The sequence below is a fragment of the Eptatretus burgeri genome, chromosome 1 (genome assembly GCF_056783735.1).
Source record: "Eptatretus burgeri isolate ZD-2024b chromosome 1, Ebu_testis_v1, whole genome shotgun sequence".
NCBI classification, from domain to species: Eukaryota; Metazoa; Chordata; class Myxini; order Myxiniformes; family Myxinidae; genus Eptatretus; species Eptatretus burgeri.
Window position 1 is genome coordinate 159,293,272 of NC_140961.1, and position 8,179 is coordinate 159,301,450.

Sequence of the window (8,179 nt, forward strand, 5' to 3'; positions counted from 1 at the left end):
ATAAACCAATGTCACCCGCAGGGTGACCCGTATCTTGCCAAAAGGTGACCACGTGTGACTTCTTTAAGGTCACACTGAGGTGAACAGAGCTGCTATCCACCAGGAACGACTCCTTGAGGAATATCTGCCGACGAGAGATTCCGATGATAATCGTTCTACAGAGTAACCATGAAAAATATGCTTTTGCCTCATAATGTCACCAAATGGCGTCATAATGTCTCAAGCTTGACATATCTCGAAAGCGCTCATTGAGGTGTTCAATTTGAGGTACTACACAATATGGTTCCTAAAACTTGAAAATTTGACCTTAGGGTCAAATATGTTTGACCTCAGGTGCGAACCATGAAGGTCAAGGCCAATCGCCACCAAAAACTAATCAGCTGAGCGCCAGACCATATACTACATTCCCATTAAGTTTGGAGACGATTAGATTAAAACTACTCAAAAATAAGGGTTTCGTCGACTCCCCTGATTTGCGACAAAGTGACCTTGACCTTTGACCTTGACCTTCAAAATTTTGTGCGCTGAAAGGGACCTCTATAGGCCTCTGATATGCGAAGTTACAAAAATTTCCAATGATAACTGTGCTCTGCAGAATTTTTTATACGTGATTACAGACAAACAAACAAAAAAACATACAAGCTGACTAACATATCTTGCAAAAACTTCGTTTTGGTAAGATAATAATGACATTTTCAGAGCGATGGTGGTCAAGCGTTTATTCATTAACGGCGATTTCTCCCATTCATCATCAGAGCCGAATGCAAGATCAAGATGTTCAGTTTCCTCGTCATCTTCCACATCTGCTTCTCCTTCCTCTTCCACTTCATCTTGGTCTTCGTCTCCTGTCTTGAACGGGTTGAAGCAGGCATCACGACAAACACAAGCGCAATACACAGTGCATGATATCTTTCCATGGTGACAGCTGCAACGTTCAGTGCCGCACGCCTTCACCGCCGCCTTACAGCCGCACCGCACTACATCCATGAGATATTGCGGTCCTGAGGGCTGATCGGAGGTTGCTGGTATTGGGATGCCATCTTTTATTTCCCACCCATACTTCGTGATGTCAAGTTCAGGTGGAGACGACTGCTCAGCAGATTTTGCAAGTACTAGTACTGGCCCGTAGGTGCGTGCCTGGAGATGAGTGCCAGTATGTGCAGCCCTCTCTCACCCCCTCTCTCTCTCGCCCTCCTCTCTCGCCCCCCACTCTCATCCCCCCTCTCTCTCGCCCCCACTCTCACCCCCCTCTCTCGCCCCCACTCTCATCCCCCTCTCTCGCCCCCCTCTCACCCCCTCACTCCCCCCTCTCACCCCCTCACTCCCCCCTCTCACCCCCTCACTCCCCCTCTCTTGCCCCCTCTCTCCCCCTCTCTTGCCCCCTCTATCCCCCCTAGTCTCACCCTTCCTCTCTCCCCTCCTCTCTCACCCCTCTCTCTCGCCACCACTCTCATCCCCCCCTCTCCCGTCCCCCTCGCTCGCAGATATTGGTCGACAGATAAATGGCCGTAACTTGGGAACTGCTCCTCCGATTAATATCAAACCTCGAAAAGGCACATCCGCAGGTCCCCAGCAATATTCCTGGCAAGTTTCAATCAGATCGGACCGTCAATCGTGCAAAAAAAAAGCATTGTGACGTCATTCGTGATGTCATAGCACCGTCTCTTGTCATTGGTTGACAGATAAATGGCCATAACTTGGGAACCGCTTGTCCGATTAATATCAAACCTTGAAAAGGCACATCAGCGGGTCCCCAACAATAATCCTGGCAAGTTTCAATCAGATCGGACCGTCAATCGTGCAAAAAAATAAAAATAATAAAAAATAAATAAATAAACATTAATTGTGACGTCATTCGTGACGTCATATCACCGTGTCTTGTCATTGGTTGACAGATAAATGGCCGTAACTTGGGAACCGCTCGTCCGATCGACATCAAACCTCGAAAAGCACATCTGTGGGGCCCCGGCAATAGTCCTGCCAAGTTTCAATCAGATCTGACCGGCGGTCGTCGAGAAACGGCAGTCGCAGACAAACAGACAGACACACACACACAGATTGCTGGAATTATAGATAGATGGTCTGCATCCCTGGCTCAGCGTGGCCATACTCCAGCATACCTGCGGGATGAGGTTGCTGGAATTCATGTGAGAGGACATGGGTAGTGCGTCGACCATTGGGTGTGAATACCTGGAGATCGAAGTTGTCAAACCACGCGAAGATTGCGCCAACGGTTCTACACAACCCCATGAACTGGTGGAGAACCTGTGCATTGTTACCTCGTAGATGCGCGGCCATTTTTTGGAATCTCAGGGCCTCATCATACGAGGTCGTGAAGCCATGTTCATGAAGGGGTTTGAGAAGTTCGGAACTGCCGTGCCAGTGCAACAGTTTGACGGCCAGTCCTAATGTTGTCTAATTTCTGGTTCCTGTAACTTGACTCTGTATTGACTGGCTCAGGCTCAGAGATTTCTTGGTCACTTTACCACCGGAGACCAGGTCCGAAACCAACAACAACAAACTTGGGCTGGTCGCCTTGATTGTGTTGGCCTGTGTAAACTCTGATAGGTCAGAATTGGCACATTTCAGATAGGTCACTGTGCCTCATGCTTGATCTGCCTCACCACGGAAGCAATGCTCCTCTCATCCGTATCATCTACCTTAACTATCTTGAGACTTTTAGCAACGGACTCACGGAAACCAACAATGCCAGCACAGCCATCTACCCGAACAACGATAACATCCTTACTCATGCAGTCAGTCAAGTTGCTTAACAAGTCACGTCGAGCGAGCTTGCCACCTCGATCCGAGTACAGGGAATGCAGTTCAACACTATTCCATATTCTGGACCTGTCTCGGTTCATGTACTCAATGACTTCCTTCAGAGCATTTTGATCTGCACTGCCAGTTGGCAAATCAGCATATGTGGGGACTTTCGTGAAACTGTTACAGCAGCGGACGTGGTACTTGCACTCAGCAGAAGGTAGATCAGAAACAAAAGCTGTTAGGACACATTCTACGCCACGCTCGAGTCTGTGGTTGATCAGTGCCCCAGACGAGATACACTTCTAGTCTTGGGGGATTTCAATGCATCGACTGGAACTGATAGGGATAGTTATGAGGTGTGTGTTGGTCCCCATGGGTCAGGAACTATGAACCAGAATACCACTAAGTTCCTTGACTTTGCAAGAAGTCATGGAATTAGGGTGGCTGGTTCATGATTTCAGCGCCCACAAGCTCATCGCTGGACTTGGTATTCCAACGCTGGCGGTGTGGCAAAGGAGATTGACCATGTCCTCATTGACGGTCATTGGAGGATGATCCAGAACTGCAGGGTCTACCGGAGTGCTCAGTTCCTCAATACTGACCACAGGCTTGTTGTAGCAACTCTAAAGCTGCACCTTAAATCCTGGAGAATGGTACCATCCCAGCCGAGGCTGGATGTTGCCAAGCTCAGGGATGAGAGAGTAGCTGAGGAGTTTGCGAACAGGCTGAGTGGACACTTGGGGGGTCTGGGTGCTTTGGGGGGTCCTGAAGAGTTGTGGAGTGCCTTCAAGACCACCGTCCTTGATGTTGCCGGTGGATGTCTTGGAGCTCACCACAGGGCAAAGAAGAATTTTGTCTCTCAAGGGACACTGGATACCATTGACCAGAGTCACAGGGCCAGGCTGAATGGCAGAGCTGAGCTGTTCAGGGAGCTGAGGCGTAAAACTGTACGTGCACTGAGGGTGGACAAGGAGGCCTATGTGCGAGGAATCTGTGAGGGGGTAGAGCATCACCTGTGGACAGGTGATTCTCGTCCCGCTTACAGGGGAATTCGCGCATTGCGTTCATCCAAGCCCATCTCTCGGAGCACTGCAGTCCGAGCGGAGAGTGGTAGGCTCTTGACAGGGGAGTCTGAAGTGAAGGCCCGCTGGGCCGATTACTTTGAGCGGTTGTACCAGGCTGATCCCCCAGCTGTCGAGTTGGACGTCAAGGGTGTTACAATCCCTGTTGCTGACCCTCGAATCAACTGTGGTCCACCTTCGCTTGTGGAAACACGGGCTGCGGTGAACCAGTTGAAACGGGGCAAAGCTCCAGGGATCTGTGGCATCCATGCTGAACTTCTCAAGGCTGGTGGAAGTGCTGCACTCATGTCGTTGCATGCAGTTTTGTGCTCTGCCTGGAACAATGACCTCATCCCTACTCACTGGAAGAGGGGCCTTGTTGTCCCTCTCTGGAAAGGGAAGGGTGATCGCCAAGACTGCAACAACTACCGAGGGGTGACGCTGCTCTCAGTGCCGGGCAAGGTCTTTGCTCGGATAATTCTTGATAGGGTTCGCCACCATCTGCTTGAGCACCAGCATCCAGAGCAGTCAGGCTTTACACCAAAGAGGTCAACGATTGACCGTATCCTTGCCCTTCGTGTCCTCACCAAACGCAGACGCGAGTTTTGGCAGGGGTTGCTTGCAGCCTATGTTGATCTCTGTAAAGCGTTCGATTCAGTCAATCGGGATGTCCTCTGGAGAATTCTTGGTCTTCGTGGGGTGCCACCAAAACTGATCGATCTGATGTCTGAACTCTACTCTGGTACTGAGAGTGCTGTGAAGTGTGGTGGTACCATCTCTGACTTATTTCCAGTTGTTACTGGAGTTCGTCAGGGATGTGTACTTGCCCCCACACTTTTCAGCACTTTTAAGGACTGGATTTTAGGGAGGATGTCGGAGAGATCAAGCTGCGGTGCGTCGTTTGGGAATGTCAAGATCTCGGACCTTGATTTTGCAGATGATGCAGTCATCTTTGCGGAGACTTTAGACATCCTTTTGGGGGCCCTCGAGGTGCTGAATGAGGTGTCGGAGCCACTGGGATTACGGGTTTCTTGGGTCAAAACTAAGATCCAGGCTTTCGGTGACTTCTTGGATGCTGCTGTCCTGTCTGTGTCTGTTTGTGGTGAGGATGTTGAGGTCGTGGAGAGATTCACTTACCTTGGCAGTGATATTCATGTCTCTGCTGGCTGCGAGTCAGAGGTCAATAGACGTCTGGGTCGGGCCTGGGGAGTCATGGATTCACTGGATCATGGGGTGTGGTGCTGCCGGTACCTGTGCGGGAGGACGAAAGTCCGAGTCTTCAGGTCCTTGGTACTTCCAGTCTTGCTCCATGGATGCGAGACTTGGACTCTGACAAATGATCTGAGACGGAGACTTGATTCCTTTGGTACCAGGTCTCTTCGGAGAATCCTTGGTTATCGCTGGTCGGATTTTGTGTCCAACGAGCGGTTGCTGAGAGAGACTCGGATGAGATTTGTTACCTGCATAGTCCATGAGCGTCAGTTGCGGCTGTATGGACATGTGGCTCGTTTTCCTGACGCTGATCCTGCTCACCAGATTCTCTCAGCGAGGGAGTCTCATGAGTGGAGGAGGCCAGTGGGTCGACCACGTGCCTCATGGTTGCAACAGGTTGACCATCATCTCAAGGAGATGGGGATGGGCCTGGCATCTGCCTGGGGGATGGCCAGACGGAGGCCCCTGGAGTACCGGCGGAAAGTGGACGCAGCGACGTGCTGTTCTGGCACATGCTCCCATACCTGACCTGACCATCCGAGACACAAACAAAGAAAAAATGTCATCAACATACCGATAGTATATATGATGGGGGAATCGACCCCTTTCCGACCAGTCAGTTTCTGCATTTCATGATAGCCTACAAAAATATTTGCAAGACCGAGGCCTAATGGAGAACCCATGGCCACACCATCCGTTTGAACATACATCATGTTGTTAAAACTGAATTTCACCTCTTTATTACAATGACAAATTACTTACTGTACAATAAAACCTGTGTGTGAAAAGAGTTCAAGAACAATGCTTCACTGGGAAGGGTAAAGTGAATTACACACATACCTGTATACACATACACACACACACACACACACACACACACACACACACACACACACACACACACACACACACACACACACACACTGTTCACCCTTGTATGCAGGCATCAACATCTATCCACCTTTCCAGTCCTGGGGTCTGGGAGACCTGGCAAACGTAATAGACCGTGAAACGTCAGGTCAAAACGGGCCAAGAAATCTATTTTTGTGACAAGAAAACGATCTGGCCATCCATGAAAGTAGATGTATCCAAGCTATTCGGAGGTGAGGAATCCAAATTCGACCTTCCACAACCAATTCAATGTGGCAATTTGTCGCTCAGGAGTGTTTCCGGTACCAATGGAGCAGCTTACAACATGTATATTTTTTTACCACAGTGTAGTGTTTCCAAAGATGCGGATAACCACATCATTATCAGTTATATGGTTAAGAATGAATATCAAGAAACATTCTGACTGTCAACGCAAAGTCTTTGTGAGTTTTGTTTCGATCCTCAGTGGAATGCTACATGAATATTACTAGATTTTGTGTTTCTCAGGCATAGAAATTTTGAGCACGAGCAAACTTTCATTTACCTACTTCAATCCTGATGACAATGGTGTTGGGTAACATTGTTGCAACCTGTTTGTGCATCTGGGAACTTCATGACTCATTGCCTTGTTGGTGTAGCAATCTGTCTTTATTGTAAATAAGAATTACAGTGACTACCACTCCACAAGTCACCAAGCGAAATGGTGACCACATTCATATATATACAAGTCTGGAGACGGCGATGGTTCACAAGCAATGCACATGGTTCGCCTTTTTTATGTTTTGACCTTTGAGGGGACGCCACGGGCAAACTGGCGGGAATCGGGAAAAACGAAAATTATATAAGTTGTAGTACTCGAAGAGCACTACTTGCATACCAACTTTCATTCAAAACAGTTGAAAACCCTAGGAGCTCGATGCCCAATTTATTGATTTTTTTTTTGACATTTTCTAAGTTCGTGACCTTGTGACCTTGTGACCTTGACCTTGTGACGAAAATGAAAAATCGAGCTCTGTGGGGTTATGCAGGTGCGATTGTGCAAACCAAATACTGAAACCCCTGCCAGATTCAACAAACCCCCTCGGAGAAGATGTAACTTGAAATCAGCCACCCCCTAAAAACACATTTTTTTGGGCGTGGCTCCGCCCATAATGGGGCGCAGCCCTCCCATTCTCAGGAAAACACAGCAAGATCAAGATATAAACCTCCCACCCAAATTTTACCAGGATCGGATCAAAGCCTGAGCTATGCTCGGGACAGACAAACAGACAGACACACCCACAACGAATATAGTGGTCACTTACTGACTCGTGAACCAAATATATATATATATATATATATATATATATATATATATATATATATATATATATATATATATATATATATATATATATATATATATATATATATATATATATATAGTGTTACGGTTGTGGAAATTCGCAAACCACCATTCAGGTCCCGTAGGTGAGATATCTCTGTAAGTACATGTGTAGTTAGCCCCAAACCCGTTGTTTAGAGGGAATAAATGTGATTCATTCGGGCTGCGATGCTTTGAGATAGCCGTTTTTCTGTTCTATCTTTATTTTGAACCAACCACGCTCCAACCATCACACAACAACAACAATGCCAGCAGCCACGATCTTTACCTTCACAACTCGCTCCCGCAAACATCGCATCACTGCCATTCCAAACGGCGCCATGGCCATAAACCACCACCATAAACCCTCCACCACCTTCACCTCTCTCCTTCTGCGGCCATTCCCGCACCACCTGTGAGCACCGAGCATCGGGCTGTCCTGGGCTCGTACAAGACAGGCGCCGAGCCGCGAGTGCAAAATGCGGCCTTTCCGATGAGAATTCGGATCAGGAATGCTACACGCCCACTTCTCATCCGTCCAATCAGCAAGTGTGGGAAGGTTTGGCCCGGCCTCCAGGCACGTCTGTGTGGAATCGAGATATGCAAATTCTAGGATCAGGGGAGATTCACGCCCCTTTTCCTCCGTCCAATGGGCGAGCGTGGCTCCACTCCCGAGCTCGTCCTGATCCGGAAATTTGCATATGGGTTCTCCTACCGGCCTATAAAGCGCCGAGCGCGGGGCGAATCTCGGCAGAGTCGGTTTGGGCAGAGTCGGCCTTGGAAGAGCGCAGAGTCCGTTTGGGCAGAGTCGGCGGTGGAAGAGCGGAGAGTGGCAGAAGAGTGGAGAGAGTTTTGGGCAGAGGCAGTTTGGAGCGTGGAGTGGAGTCGGGAGGCGAGGGCGTCCCGG